This window comes from Schistocerca piceifrons, chromosome 1 (genome assembly GCF_021461385.2).
Source record: "Schistocerca piceifrons isolate TAMUIC-IGC-003096 chromosome 1, iqSchPice1.1, whole genome shotgun sequence".
NCBI lineage: Eukaryota > Metazoa > Arthropoda > Insecta > Orthoptera > Acrididae > Schistocerca > Schistocerca piceifrons.
This window is the reverse complement of record NC_060138.1, coordinates 162,461,850-162,478,068: the sequence shown is the minus strand read 5'-3', so window position 1 is coordinate 162,478,068 and position 16,219 is coordinate 162,461,850.

Here is a 16,219-nt window from a genome sequence, read left to right as displayed (position 1 = left end):
ATCTGCTGTTAGTCGGGCTGACATGATGCACCTGATCGATCAGCTTCCCCCGCCGTTCTTATTGTTTGGCGACTTCAATGCCCATCATCCCCTCTGGGGCTCTCCTGCATCCTGTCAAAGAGGCTCACTCTTGGCGGATGTCTTCAACCATCTCAATCTTGTCTGCCTCAATACCGGCGCCCCGACTTTCCTCTCGGACTCTACTCATACCTACTCCCACTTGGACCTCTCGATCTGTTCTACCACTCTTGCCCGTCGGTTCGAGTGGTATGTCCTTTCTGACACCTATTCGAGCGACCACTTCCCCTGTGTCGTTCGTCTCCTGCACCACACCCCATCCCCACGTCCTTCGCGCTGGAACATACTGAAAGCTGACTGGGGACTTTACTCCTCCCTGGCGACCTTTCCGGACCACGATTTTTCCAGTTGTGACAGTCAGGTCGAATACCTCACGGCTGTTATTATCCATGCTGCCGAACGTTCCATACCTCGTACTACTTCTTCTTCACGTCGCGTTTCCGTCCCCTGGTGGAACGAGGCTTGTAGGGACGCTATCCGTGCTCGACGACGTGCTTTACGCACCTTTCGCCGCCATCCTACGTTGGCGAATTGTATTGAATACAAACGACTCCGAGCGCAATGCCGTAGAGTCATCAAAGACAGCAAAAAAGCTTGCTGGGCCTCTTTCACGAGCTCCTTTACCAGTTTTACTCCCTCTTCCGTTGCTTGGGGTAGCCTGCGCCGGCTGTCGGGCATTAAGGCCCACTCCTCAGTACCTGGCCTGACCTCAGGTAATGAGGTCCTTGTTGATCCTGTGGCTGTCTCCAACGCCTTTGGCCGCTTTTTCGCGGAGGTTTCAAGCTCCGCCCATTACCATCCTGCCTTCCTTCCCAGGAAAGAGGCAGACGAGGCTCGGCGACCTTCCTTCCACTCGCTGAATCTGGAAACTTACAATGCCCCCTTTACTATGCGGGAACTCGAACGTGCGCTTGCACTGTCCCGGTCCTCTGCTCCGGGGCCAGATGCCATTCACGTTCAGATGCTGGCACGCCTTTCTCCGGCGGGCAAAAGCTTCCTTCTTCGTACCTACAATCGCGTCTGGACCGAAGGTCAGGTCCCCATGCGTTGGCGTGACGCCGTTGTTGTTCCTATACCCAAACCCGGGAAGGATAGACACCTTCCTTCTAGTTACCGCCCCATTTCTCTTACAAGCTGTGTCTGTAAGGTGATGGAGCGCATGGTTAATGCTCGGTTAGTTTGGATTCTTGAATCTCGACGACTACTTACTAATGTCCAATGCGGCTTTCGTCGCCGCCGCTCCGCTGTTGACCACCTTGTGACCTTGTCGACATTCATCATGAACAACTTTTTGCGAAGGCGCCAAACGGTAGCCGTGTTCTTCGACTTGGAGAAGGCTTATGATACCTGTTGGAGAGGAGGTATCCTCCGCACTATGCACAAGTGGGGCCTACGCGGTCGTCTGCCCCTTTTTATTGATTCCTTTTTAACGGATCGAAAGTTTAGGGTACGTGTGGGTTCCGTATTGTCCGACGTCTTCCTCCAGGAGAACGGAGTGCCTCAGGGCTCTGTCTTGAGCGTAGCCCTTTTTGCCATCGCGATCAATCCAATTATGGATTGCATTCCACCTAATGTCTCAGGCTCTCTCTTTGTCGATGACTTCGCGATCTACTGCAGTGCCCAGAGAACATGCCTCCTGGAGCGCTGCCTCCAGCGTTGTCTAGACAGCCTCTACTCATGGAGCGTGGCAAATGGCTTCCGGTTCTCTGAAGAGAAGACGGTTTGTATCAACTTTTGGCGATATAAAGCGTTCCTTCCGCCATCCTTACATCTCGGTCCCGTTGTTCTCCCATTCGTGGACACAACTAAGTTTCTAGGGCTCACGTTGGACCGGAAACTGTGTTGGTCTCCACATGTCTCTTATTTGGCAGCCCGTTGTACACGTTCCCTTAATGTCCTCAGAGTTCTTAGCGGTTCATCTTGGGGAGCGGATCGCACTGTCCTGCTTCGCTTGTATCGGTCCATAGTCCGATCGAAGCTGGATTATGGGAGCTTCGTCTACTCGTCCGCTCGGCCATCCCTCTTACGCCGGCTCAACTCCATCCACCATCGGGGGATACGTCTTGCGACCGGAGCCTTCTACACTAGTCCTGTCGAGAGTCTTTACGCTGAAGCTGCCGAGTTACCATTGACCTACCGGCGCGACATACTGCTGTGTCGGTATGCCTGCCGGCTGTTGTCTATGCCCGAACACCCCTTTTACAAGTCCTTCTTCGCCGATTCTCTCGACCGTCAGTACGGGTTGTATGTGTCTGCCCTGCTGCCCCCCGGAGTCCGCTTCCGTCGCCTGCTTCGACAATTGGATTTTGCCCTCCCTACCACCTTCAGAGAGGGTGAGAGCCCGACACCACCTTGGCTCCAGGCTCCGGTTCGTATTTATCTCGACCTCAGCTCACTCCCGAAGGAGGGTACTCCGGCTGCAGTGTATTGCTCACGGTTTGTCGAACTTCGTGCTCGACTTGCTGGTCACACCTTTATTTACACCGATGGCTCCAAAACTGACGATGGTGTCGGCTGTGCCTTTGTCGTCGGGACCGCCACCTTTAAATACCGGCTCCTTGACCAATGTTCCAGCTTTACGGCCGAGCTTTTTGCTCTCCATCAGGCCATTCAGTATGCCCGCCGCCACCGCCATTCATCGTATGTACTCTGCACTGACTCACTCAGTGCTCTTCAGAGCCTTGGGGCTCCCTATCCGGTCCATCCCTTGATTCAACGAATACAGCAGTCCCTCCATTCTTTCGCTGATAATGGCGGTTCTGTCAGCTTTCTGTGGGTCCCCGGACATGTAGGAGTGCCTGGGAATGAGGCTGCGGATGCTGCAGCCAAGGCTGCAGTCCTCCAGCCTCGGCCAGCCTCCCATTGTGTCCCGTCATCTGACGTTTGTGGGGATGTATGTAAGAGGCTTGTGTCCTTGTGGTGGGGTGCTTGGTCATCCCTCCAAGGCAACAAGCTCCAGGCAGTAAAACCGCTCCCAACTGCTTGGACAACTTCCTCCCGACCATCTCGGCGCGAGGAGGTCCTTCTGACCAGGTTGCGGATTGGGCATTGCCGGTTTAGCCACCGCTACCTGCTCTCTGGTGACCCAGCCCCGCAGTGCCCTTGTGGTCAGGCATTAACGGTGCGCCATGTTTTATTGTCGTGTCCCCGTTTTAGTCAATTTCGTGTTGTCCTGTCCCTGCCATCTACCTTACCGGATGTTTTAGCTGATGACGCTCGAGCAGCTGCTCGTCTTCTGCGTTTTATAACTTTAACTGGCTTGACCAAAGACATTTAACCTTTTTACTTATTTCATCTGCATCTTTGTCAGGTCCTTTTGATGTCCCCCCATCCCCTTGAGTTTTAGCAGGATCCTTGTGCTCTAACACCAGTGACTGGGCGCTAATGACCTCAGCAGTTGAGCGCCCTTAAACCCTACCAAAAAAAAAAAAAAAAAAAAAAAGTCAGCTGCAGATGTTAGATGTTGCAAGGTTCCTGCTAGGTTTTAGATATGGACTACTTATTACAGTTGTTACAGTTGTTCGGTATGTAGGGGAGCCACGCATAAGAGAGAGAGAAACAGTACTTGCATATTTAGAAGCATTTATAACGTCTCTCCGATTATCTTCATGATCTGAATATGAGATACCTTCAATTTCTAGTGCTGCTATCATTGAATTCGTTATTAGAAAGGACAGGGACTATACTATCTACAGAAAGTAAACTATTAGTTAAAATTTTCACTAATTTATTATCTCCAAAAGATGAACAGTTAAACTGTACAAGTTAAGCCAGATTGATACATGTATGTGGGAAAAAACACAATTATTAATTTTTAGCATCCTTCATCCGAGTGGAGTGTCTACGCTACTGAGAGACACATTTTGCAATAAAAACTATTTATTTACTTGACGAAGCTATGTACAGGTAACAGAAATGTCGATTGTCGGCAGTGACTAACAGGCGCACACTAGGACCAAGTCAATAAAACTCGATGTGATGAGGAGCAGGGAGGATAAGTAACGGCTCGTTTCCACGAGGTTTAGAGCTTGTAGGCGGTCCACTGACGAGCAGCTAAGTGCCATAACGACACGGTCCCACAAGGCGATGAGCTCGTTGGAGATACTGCAAAGAGAAGTGCGACGTCGTGCAAGGCTTACGGCGAGATCGAGACAGTACCTTGGTGAGCACCAGCAGTTGTTGAATACGTATCGGAGACACGTAGCAGCTGTTAGCCAAGCGGTGCCCAGAGAGTAATAGCAGCTAGATGAATGGAGCGTCAAACTAAGTAGGCGTCAGCGGAAGAGGACATGCACGGTGTCACATGTATACGCGATTGGGTAGGCGCGAGTGGGTGGCTGCATCACTGAGTTTCGCGACCTGCACGCCCCTTTGCGGCGCGGTTTGCACCTGCAAACGCTCTGGCGGCCGCAGGCTGCTTGACGGTCAACAACTCTCCTACCGACAAACATCCTCCGAGACGATGCAGGGGCCGTACCTAGCCCGCGAAGCATATCCATAAGTAAGGTGGCCGAATATGCAGAGGCTTAGCCCTGCATACATCAAACAACCCGGTACCCTTATGGGATTACTGATGCAAAATATCTTCAGTCTCACGTGTGGGGGCCGCAAGGTGGGAAAAGAACGAGAAAAGAATTTAAAGCCACCAGATCCGGTAAATGTAATCACAAAGCTTGAATATTTTGGCCGTCCCATAAGATATTTTGCTTTGACGATCGTCATACTAACATTACAAAACGCGTTGAGGTAAGTGTCCAAAAAGGATAACCAACACTGCTGACATTTCGTGAGCATTTATTTATAGCTGAGCATAAAAACATGGTCAACTAAGCGGTGGTCCATTCTCGACTTCAGGATAAACAATTTAGTGAATTAGCTTATTTTAAACTGAATAAGACACACATCTCGAGATTGTTGTCACTGACTGTGTTAGTTCACTTCACGTAGCCGTGCTTTCCCTCTGAAGAATCGATGCCACATCTCAAGTCTGTGTCTGCCACCTTCCTAATCGGACACGAGGACGCATCACGTCTGCTGTCTTTCGCGACCAACACCAGAACTAGCATAGATTACTACAACTTTCTCCGTGAGTTGAACTCAGGCTCTGCGTAAATAATGTGTATGCTACAGGGTGTTTCAAAAATGACCGGTATATTTGAAACGGCAATAAAAACTAAACGAGCAGCGATAGAAATACACCGTTTGTTGCAATATGCTTGGGACAACAGTACATTTTCAGGCGGACAAACTTTCGAAATTACAGTAGTTACAATTTTCAACAACAGATGGCGCTGCGGTCTGGGAAACTCTATAGTACGATATTTTCCACATATCCACCATGCGTAGCAATAATATGGCGTAGTCTCTGAATGAAATTACCCGAAACCTTTGACAACGTGTCTGGCGGAATGGCTTCACATGCAGGTGGGATGTACTGCTTCAGCTGTTCAATTGTTTCTGGATTCTGGCGGTACACCTGGTCTTTCAAGTGTCCCCACAGAAAGAAGTCACAGGGGTTCATGTCTGGCGAATAGGGAGGCCAATCCACGCCGCCTCCTGTATGTTTCGGATAGCCCAAAGCAATCACACGATCATCGAAATATTCATTCAGGAAATTAAAGACGTCGGCCGTGCGATGTGGCCGGGCACCATCTTGCATAAACCACGAGGTGTTCGCAGTGTCGTCTAAGGCAGTTTGTAGCGCCACAAATTCACGAAGAATGTCCAGATAGCGTGATGCAGTAATCGTTTCGGATCTGAAAAATGGGCCAATGATTCCTTTGGAAGAAATGGCGGCCCAGACCAGTACTTTTTGAGGATTCTGGGACGATGGGACTGCAACATGGGGCTTTTCTGTTCCCCATATACGCCAGTTCTGTTTATTGACGAAGCCGTCCTGGTAAAAATAAGCTTCGTCAGTAAACCAAATGCTGCCCACGTGCATATCGCCGTCATCAATCCTGTGCACTATATCGTTAGAGAATGTCTCTCGTGCAGCAATGGTAGTGGCGCTGAGGGGTTGCCACATTTGAATTTTGTATGGATAGAGGTGTAAATTCTGGCGCATGAGACGATACGTGGACGTTGGCATCATTTGGACCGCAGCTGCAACATGGCGAGCGGAAACCCGAGGCCGCTGTTGGATCACCTGCTGCACTAGCTGCGCGTTGCCCTCTGTGGTTGCCGTACGCGGTCGCCCTACCTTTCCAGCACGTTCATCCCTCACGTTCCCAGTCCGTTGAAATTTTTCAAACAGATCCTTTATTGTATCGCTTTTCGGTCCTTTGGTTACATTAAACCTCCGTTGAAAACTTCGTCTTGTTGCAACAACACTGTGTTCTAGGCTGTGGAATTCCAACACCAGAAAAATCCTCTGTTCTTAGGAATAAACCATGTTGTCTACAGCACACTTGCACGTTGTGAACAGCACATGCTTACAGCAGAAAGACGACGTACAGAATGGCGCACCCACAGACTGCGTTGTCTTCTATATCTTTCACATCACTTGCAGCGCCATCTGTTGTTGAAAATTGTAACTACTGTAATTTCGAAAGTTTGTCCGCCTGAAAATGTACTGTTGTCCCAAGCATATTGCAACAAACGGTGTATTTCTATCGCTGCTCGTTTAGTTTTTATTGCCGTTTCAAATATACCGGTCATTTTTGAAACACCCTGTAGTTTGCTAGCCAATCACGTACCAAGAACAATTGTTCCATCAATTGGACAAGCGGATGTTTTTGGTTCCTCTCTCTGCTACATTAATTTTCGGTGGCTGACCAATGGGAAAGAAGTAAACCGATCTTCTGGTCTCACCTCCTAGTAAACTCGAATGGAGAATTTCCATGTAAGTCTAGACAGAGCAAGAACATAAGGAGCATGGCAGAGTGTCCACAATGGAACTGGGGAGAATTATGGTGAAATTTGGTGCCAACGCGAATCATTAACCCGTCTTACACGTCATATGAACTTCTGAGCTGTGGTCAGTCCTTCGCATTTATCGACAACTTGCAGTTTGAAGCGTCCTCGATCCAGACGCTGATGTCGCGGGCACCACACTTTTGCACCATTGCAGAGGAAGTTTGAGCGCACCTTTGAGACAGGTTTCAAATTCAAGCGTCACAATGGCTCGGAATTACAGGATTTCGAAAAAGTGAGGCTTTAATTCTGTTTCGCAGTTAAGTTACACTCACTTACACTCAAGTGCAATTTTACGTTTCTCAATGTTTAAAGCGAGTTACTGATTTCTGCACCATTTGGAAATCCTATCAATATATGACTAAATATTTGAACATATTTTTTCAGAGAGTACTATGTTGCATTACGGCAAGTTACAAAAGAGAGAGTGGGAGAGCCGGCCGGAGTGGCCGTACGGTTCTAGGCGCTACAGTCTGGAACTGCGCGACCACTACGGTCGCAGGTTCGAATCCTGCCTCGGGCATGGATGTGTGTGATGTCCTTAGGTTAGTTAGGTTTAAGTAGTTCTAAGTTCTAGGGGACTGATGGCCACAGCAGTTAAGTTCCATAGTGCTCAGAGCCATTTGAACCAAGAGTGGGAGACATATGGAGTTATATATGATAAACCGTTTCCCTCAAAAATATTTCTCTCTTTCATACCTCCTCTGTGTTACCACAAATGAAGTGTCACTGATCTCATTTGTACTAAGATTGCAGTACATCCGAGGTGCCTGTTTGCTTCCACCGCCCAGAGTGGAATGCATAAGTTCTCATAAAAGTTCACGAACCTGTAGTCTTCTACAGTTGTTGTCCCCTGCGCAGAAAACAGCACGTGGGTCGTGAATCTGTAATCTTGAGGCTGTAAGAAACTCCTCGCGAGGAAATGTTATTTTAGAAATGAATTAAATTTCCAATCAGTTTGTTTATACGGGATGCCACTCGCATTTTATTAGCAGAACACGAGAAAATGCACAATTAAATTCCACCTGAGGGTCACAAATTATTTCTATTCTTCAATAAATTAATGAACTACATATTTACGTAATTACTATCACACTGATCTCAACTATATGTCCCAATAACCATACATTGATATCAAAACCTTAATTAACACTGACCGCGGCAGACAACGTATCTGTCCTCCGACATTGCCGAACCAGCTCTGATTTTAGAGCCGAAGCACTCCGCCCGCCATCCAACTTAGGCACGATCCTAAGATCACCAAAGTGCTTCGTCTGCCTTTTCGATTTGAAATTGTTTATTATTCTGTTGGTTAATAAAACTTGTGAAATAATGGAATGATAGCACGCTAGATGCTTTAATTTGAAATTCAAGTAAATACGCTGTATAGTCTGTCTAATATTAATAACAGAAGATTGTCATTTTGGCGCCCAACTACCCAACGCAGCAGCCAATCGTGGGGAAGGACAACCATTTAGGCGGGTTTTCTCCGATACCCGTACCGAACAGAGCATCTTTCATCGATACCTCACACCACAGTACGTGTCCGCCCCCGGTAGCTGAGTGATCAGCGAGACAGTATGTCAATCCTAAGGGCCTGGGTTCGATTCCCGGCTGGGCCGGAGATTTTTCTCCGCCCACGGACTGGATGTTGTGTTGTCCTAATCATCATCATCTCATCCCCATCGACGCGCAAGTCGCCGAAGTGGCATCAAATCGAAAGACTGGGTGTTGTGTTGTCCTAATCATTATCATCTCATCCCCATCGACGCGCAAGTCGCCGAAGTGGCGTCAAATCGAAAGACTGGGTGTTGTGTTGTCCTAATCATCATCATCTCATCCCCACCACCCCGCAAGTCGCCGAAGTGGGGTCAAATCGAAAGACTGGGTGTTGTGTTGTCCTAATCATCATCATCTCATCCCCATCGACGCGCAAGTCGCCGAAGTGGCGTCAAATCGAAAGACTGGGTGTTGTGTTGTCCTAATCATCATCATCTCATCCCCACCGCCCCGCAAGTCGCCGAAGTGGCGTCAAATCGAAAGACTCGATGTTGTGTTGTCCTAATCGTCATCATCTCATCCCCATCGACGCGCAAGTCGCCGAAGTGGCGTCAAACCGAAAGACTGGGTGTTGTGTTGTCCTAATCATCATCATCTCATCCCCACCGCCCCGCAAGTCGCCGAAGTGGCGTCAAATCGAAAGACTGGGTGTTGTGTTGTCCTAATCATCATCATCTCATCCCCATCGACGCGCAAGTCGCCGAAGTGGCGTCAAATCGAAAGACAGGGTGTTGTGTTGTCCTAATCATTATCATCTCATTACCATCGACGCGCAAGTCGCCGAAGTGGCGTCAAATCGAAAGACTGGATGTTGTGTTGTCCTAATCATCATCATCTCATCCCCACCGCCCCGCAAGTCGCCGAAGTGGCGTCAAATCGAAAGACTGGGTGTTGTGTTGTCCTAATCATCATCATCTCATCCCCATCGACGCGCAAGTCGCCGAAGTGGCGTCAAATCGAAAGACTGGGTGTTGTGTTGTCCTAATCATCATCATCTCATCCCCATCGACGCGCAAGTTGCCGAAGTGGCGTCAAATCGAAAGACAGGGTGTTGTGTTGTCCTAATCATTATCATCTCATCCCCATCGACGCGCAAGTCGCCGAAGTGGCGTCAAATCGAAAGACTGGGTGTTGTGTTGTCCTAATCATCAACATCTCATCCCCATCGACGCGCAAGTCGCTGAAGTGGCGTCAAATCGAAAGACTGGGTGTTGTGTTGTCCTAATCATAATCATCTCATCCCCACCGCCCCGCAAGTCGCCGAAGTGGCGTCAAATCGAAAGACTGGGTGTTGTGTTGTCCTAATCATCATCATCTCATCCCCATCGACGCGCAAGTCGCCGAAGTGGCGTCAAATCGAAAGACAGGGTGTTGGGTTGTCCTAATCATTATCATCTCATCCCCATCGACGCGCAAGTCGCCGAAGTGGCGTCAAATCGAAAGACTGGGTGTTGTGTTGTCCTAATCATTATCATCTCATCCCCACCGCCCCGCAAGTCGCCGAAGTGGCGTCAAATCGAAAGACTGGGTGTTGTGTTGTCCTAATCATCATCATCTCATCCCCATCGACGCGCAAGTCGCCGAAGTGGCGTCAAATCGAAAGACTGGGTGTTGTGTTGTCCTAATCATCATCATCTCATCCCCACCGCCCCGCAAGTCGCCGAAGTGGCGTCAAATCGAAAGACTGGGTGTTGTGTTGTCCTAATCATCATCATCTCATCCCCACCGCCCCGCAAGTCGCCGAAGTGGCGTCAAATCGAAAGACTGGGTGTTGTGTTGTCCTAATCATCATCATCTCATCCCCATCGACGCGCAAGTCGCCGAAGTGGCGTCAAATCGAAAGACAGGGTGTTGTGTTGTCTTAATCATTATCATCTCATCCCCATCGACGCGCAAGTCGCCGAAGTGGCGTCAAATCGAAAGACTGGATGTTGTGTTGTCCTAATCATCATCATCTCATCCCCACCGCTCCGCAAGTCGCCGAAGTGGCGTCAAATCGAAAGACTGGGTGTTGTGTTGTCCTAATCATCATCATCTCATCCCCATCGACGCGCAAGTCGCCGAAGTGGCGTCAAATCGAAAGACTGGGTGTTGTGTTGTCCTAATCATCATCATCTCATCCCCATCGACGCGCAAGTCGCCGAAGTGGCGTCAAATCGAAAGACTGGGTGTTGTGTTGTCATAATCATCATCATCTCATCCCCACCGCCCCGCAAGTCGCCGAAGTGGCGTCAAATCGAAAGACTGGGTGTTGTGTTGTCCTAATCATCATCATCTCATCCCCATCGACGCGCAAGTCGCCGAAGTGGCGTCAAATCGAAAGACTGGGTGTTGTGTTGTCCTAATCATCATCATCACATCCCCACCGCCCCGCAAGTCGCCGAAGTGGCGTCAAATCGAAAGACTGGGTGTTGTCCTAATCATCATCATCTCATCCCCATCGACGCGCAAGTCGCCGAAGTGGCGTCAAATCGAAAGACTGGGTGTTGTGTTGTCCTAATCATCATCATCTCATCCCCACCGCCCGCAAGTCGCCGAAGTGGCGTCAAATCGAAAGATTGGGTGTTGTGTTGTCCTAATCATTATCATCTCATCCCCATCTACGCGCAAGTCGCCGAAGTGGCGTCAAATCGAAAGACTGGGTGTTGTGTTGTCCTAATCATCATCATCTCATCCCCACCGCCCCGCAAGTCGCCGAAGTGGCGTCAAATCGAAAGACTGGGTGTTGTGTTGTCCTAATCATAATCATCTCATCCCCACCGCCCCGCAAGTCGCCGAAGTGGCGTCAAATCGAAAGACTGGGTGTTGTGTTGTCCTAATCATCATCATCTCATCCCCATCGACGCGCAAGTCGCCGAAGTGGCGTCAAATCGAAAGACTGGATGTTGTGTTGTCCTAATCATCATCATCTCATCCCCACCGCCCCGCAAGTCGCCGAAGTGGCGTCAAATCGAAAGACTGGATGTTGTGTTGTCCTAATCATCATCATCTCATCCCCACCGCCCCGCAAGTCGCCTAAGTGGCGTAAAATCGAAAGACTGGGTGTTGTGTTGTCCTAATCATCATCATCTCATCCCCATCGACGCGCAAGTCGCCGAAGTGGCGTCAAATCGAAAGACTGGGTGTTGTGTTGTCCTAATCATCATCATCTCATCCCCACCGCCCCGCAAGTCGCCGAAGTGGCGTCAAATCGAAAGACTGGGTGTTGTGTTGTCCTAATCATCATCATCTCATCCCCATCGACGCGCAAGTCGCCGAAGTGGCGTCAAATCGAAAGACTGGATGTTGTGTTGTCCTAATCATCATCATCTCATCCCCACCGCCCCGCAAGTCGCCGAAGTGGCGTCAAATCGAAAGACTGGATGTTGTGTTGTCCTAATCATCATCATCTCATCCCCACCGCCCCGCAAGTCGCCGAAGTGACGTCAAATCGAAAGACTGGGTGTTGTGTTGTCCTAATCATCATCATCTCATCCCCATCGACGCGCAAGTCACCGAAGTGGCGTCAAATCGAAAGACTGGGTGTTGTGTTGTCCTAATCATCATCATCTCATCCCCATCGACGCGCAAGTTGCCGAAGTGGCGTCAAATCGAAAGACAGGGTGTTGTGTTGTCCTACTGATTATCATCTCATCCCCATCGACGCGCAAGTCGCCGAAGTGGCGTCAAATCGAAAGACTGGGTGTTGTGTTGTCCTAATCATCATCATCTCATCCCCATCGACGCGCAAGTTGCCGAAGTGGCGTCAAATCGAAAGACAGGGTGTTGTGTTGTCCTAATCATTATCATCTCATCCCCATCGACGCGCAAGTCGCCGAAGTGGCGTCAAATCGAAAGACTGGGTGTTGTGTTGTCCTAATCATCAACATCTCATCCCCATCGACGCGCAAGTCGCTGAAGTGGCGTCAAATCGAAAGACTGGGTGTTGTGTTGTCCTAATCATAATCATCTCATCCCCACCGCCCCGCAAGTCGCCGAAGTGGCGTCAAATCGAAAGACTGGGTGTTGTGTTGTCCTAATCATCATCATCTCATCCCCATCGACGCGCAAGTCGCCGAAGTGGCGTCAAATCGAAAGACAGGGTGTTGGGTTGTCCTAATCATTATCATCTCATCCCCATCGACGCGCAAGTCGCCGAAGTGGCGTCAAATCGAAAGACTGGGTGTTGTGTTGTCCTAATCATTATCATCTCATCCCCACCGCCCCGCAAGTCGCCGAAGTGGCGTCAAATCGAAAGACTGGGTGTTGTGTTGTCCTAATCATCATCATCTCATCCCCATCGACGCGCAAGTCGCCGAAGTGGCGTCAAATCGAAAGACTGGGTGTTGTGTTGTCCTAATCATCATCATCTCATCCCCACCGCCCCGCAAGTCGCCGAAGTGGCGTCAAATCGAAAGACTGGGTGTTGTGTTGTCCTAATCATCATCATCTCATCCCCACCGCCCCGCAAGTCGCCGAAGTGGCGTCAAATCGAAAGACTGGGTGTTGTGTTGTCCTAATCATCATCATCTCATCCCCATCGACGCGCAAGTCGCCGAAGTGGCGTCAAATCGAAAGACAGGGTGTTGTGTTGTCTTAATCATTATCATCTCATCCCCATCGACGCGCAAGTCGCCGAAGTGGCGTCAAATCGAAAGACTGGATGTTGTGTTGTCCTAATCATCATCATCTCATCCCCACCGCTCCGCAAGTCGCCGAAGTGGCGTCAAATCGAAAGACTGGGTGTTGTGTTGTCCTAATCATCATCATCTCATCCCCATCGACGCGCAAGTCGCCGAAGTGGCGTCAAATCGAAAGACTGGGTGTTGTGTTGTCCTAATCATCATCATCTCATCCCCATCGACGCGCAAGTCGCCGAAGTGGCGTCAAATCGAAAGACTGGGTGTTGTGTTGTCATAATCATCATCATCTCATCCCCACCGCCCCGCAAGTCGCCGAAGTGGCGTCAAATCGAAAGACTGGGTGTTGTGTTGTCCTAATCATCATCATCTCATCCCCATCGACGCGCAAGTCGCCGAAGTGGCGTCAAATCGAAAGACTGGGTGTTGTGTTGTCCTAATCATCATCATCACATCCCCACCGCCCCGCAAGTCGCCGAAGTGGCGTCAAATCGAAAGACTGGGTGTTGTCCTAATCATCATCATCTCATCCCCATCGACGCGCAAGTCGCCGAAGTGGCGTCAAATCGAAAGACTGGGTGTTGTGTTCTCCTAATCATCATCATCTCATCCCCACCGCCCGCAAGTCGCCGAAGTGGCGTCAAATCGAAAGATTGGGTGTTGTGTTGTCCTAATCATTATCATCTCATCCCCATCTACGCGCAAGTCGCCGAAGTGGCGTCAAATCGAAAGACTGGGTGTTGTGTTGTCCTAATCATCATCATCTCATCCCCACCGCCCCGCAAGTCGCCGAAGTGGCGTCAAATCGAAAGACTGGGTGTTGTGTTGTCCTAATCATAATCATCTCATCCCCACCGCCCCGCAAGTCGCCGAAGTGGCGTCAAATCGAAAGACTGGGTGTTGTGTTGTCCTAATCATCATCATCTCATCCCCATCGACGCGCAAGTCGCCGAAGTGGCGTCAAATCGAAAGACTGGATGTTGTGTTGTCCTAATCATCATCATCTCATCCCCACCGCCCCGCAAGTCGCCGAAATGGCGTCAAATCGAAAGACTGGATGTTGTGTTGTCCTAATCATCATCATCTCATCCCCACCGCCCCGCAAGTCGCCTAAGTGGCGTAAAATCGAAAGACTGGGTGTTGTGTTGTCCTAATCATCATCATCTCATCCCCATCGACGCGCAAGTCGCCGAAGTGGCGTCAAATCGAAAGACTGGGTGTTGTGTTGTCCTAATCATCATCATCTCATCCCCACCGCCCCGCAAGTCGCCGAAGTGGCGTCAAATCGAAAGACTGGGTGTTGTGTTGTCCTAATCATCATCATCTCATCCCCATCGACGCGCAAGTCGCCGAAGTGGCGTCAAATCGAAAGACTGGATGTTGTGTTGTCCTAATCATCATCATCTCATCCCCACCGCCCCGCAAGTCGCCGAAGTGGCGTCAAATCGAAAGACTGGATGTTGTGTTGTCCTAATCATCATCATCTCATCCCCACCGCCCCGCAAGTCGCCGAAGTGACGTCAAATCGAAAGACTGGGTGTTGTGTTGTCCTAATCATCATCATCTCATCCCCATCGACGCGCAAGTCACCGAAGTGGCGTCAAATCGAAAGACTGGGTGTTGTGTTGTCCTAATCATCATCATCTCATCCCCATCGACGCGCAAGTTGCCGAAGTGGCGTCAAATCGAAAGACAGGGTGTTGTGTTGTCCTACTGATTATCATCTCATCCCCATCGACGCGCAAGTCGCCGAAGTGGCGTCAAATCGAAAGACTGGGTGTTGTGTTGTCCTAATCATCAACATCTCATCCCCATCGGCGCGCAATTCGCCGAAGTGGCGTCAAATCGAAAGACTGGGTGTTGTGTTGTCCTAATCATCATCATCTCATCCCCACCGCCCCGCAAGTCGCCGAAGTGGCGTCAAATCGAAAGACTGGGTGTTGTGTTGTCCTAATCATCATCATCTCATCCCCATCGACGCGCAAGTCGCCGAAGTGGCGTCAAATCGAAAGACAGGGTGTTGTGTTGTCCTAATCATTATCATCTCATCCCCATCGACGCGCAAGTCGCCGAAGTGGCGTCAAATCGAAAGACTGGATGTTGTGTTGTCCTAATCATCATCATCTCATCCTTACCGCCCCGCAAGTCGCCGAAGTGGCGTCAAATCGAAAGACTGGGTGTTGTGTTGTCCTAATCATCATCATCTCATCCCCATCGACGCGCAAGTCGCCGAAGTGGCGTCAAATCGAAAGACAGGGTGTTGTGTTGTCCTAATCATTATCATCTCATCCCCATCGACGCGCAAGTCGCCGAAGTGGCGTCAAATCGAAAGATTGGGTGTTGTGTTGTCCTAATCATTATCATCTCATCCCCACCGCCCCGCAAGTCGCCGAAGTGGCGTCAAATCGAAAGACTGGGTGTTGTGTTGTCCTAATCATCATCATCTCATCCCCATCGACGCGCAATTCGCCGAAGTGGCGTCAAATCGAAAGACAGGGTGTTGTGTTGTCTTAATCATTATCGTCTCATCCCCATCGACGCGCAAGTCGCCGAAGTGGCGTCAAATCGAAAGACTGGATGTTGTGTTGTCCTGATCATCATCATCTCATCCCCACCGCCCCGCAAGTCGCCGAAGTGGCGTCAAATCGAAAGACTGGGTGTTGTGTTGTCCTAATCATCATCATCTCATCCCCATCGACGCGCAAGTCGCCGAAGTGGCGTCAAATCGAAAGACTGGGTGTTGTGTTGTCCTAATCATCATCATCTCATCCCCATCGACGCGCAAGTCGCCGAAGTGGCGTCAAATCGAAAGACAGGGTGTTGTGTTGTCCTAATCATTATCGTCTAATCCCCATCGACGCGCAAGTCGCCGAAGTGGCGTCAAATCGAAAGACTGGGTGTTGTGTTGTCCTAATCATCATCATTTCATCCCCACCGCCCCGCAAGTCGCCGAAATGGCGTCAAATCGAAAGACTGGGTGTTGTGTTGTCCTAATCATCATCATCTCATCCCCATCGACGCGCAAGTCGCCGAAGTGGCGTCAAATC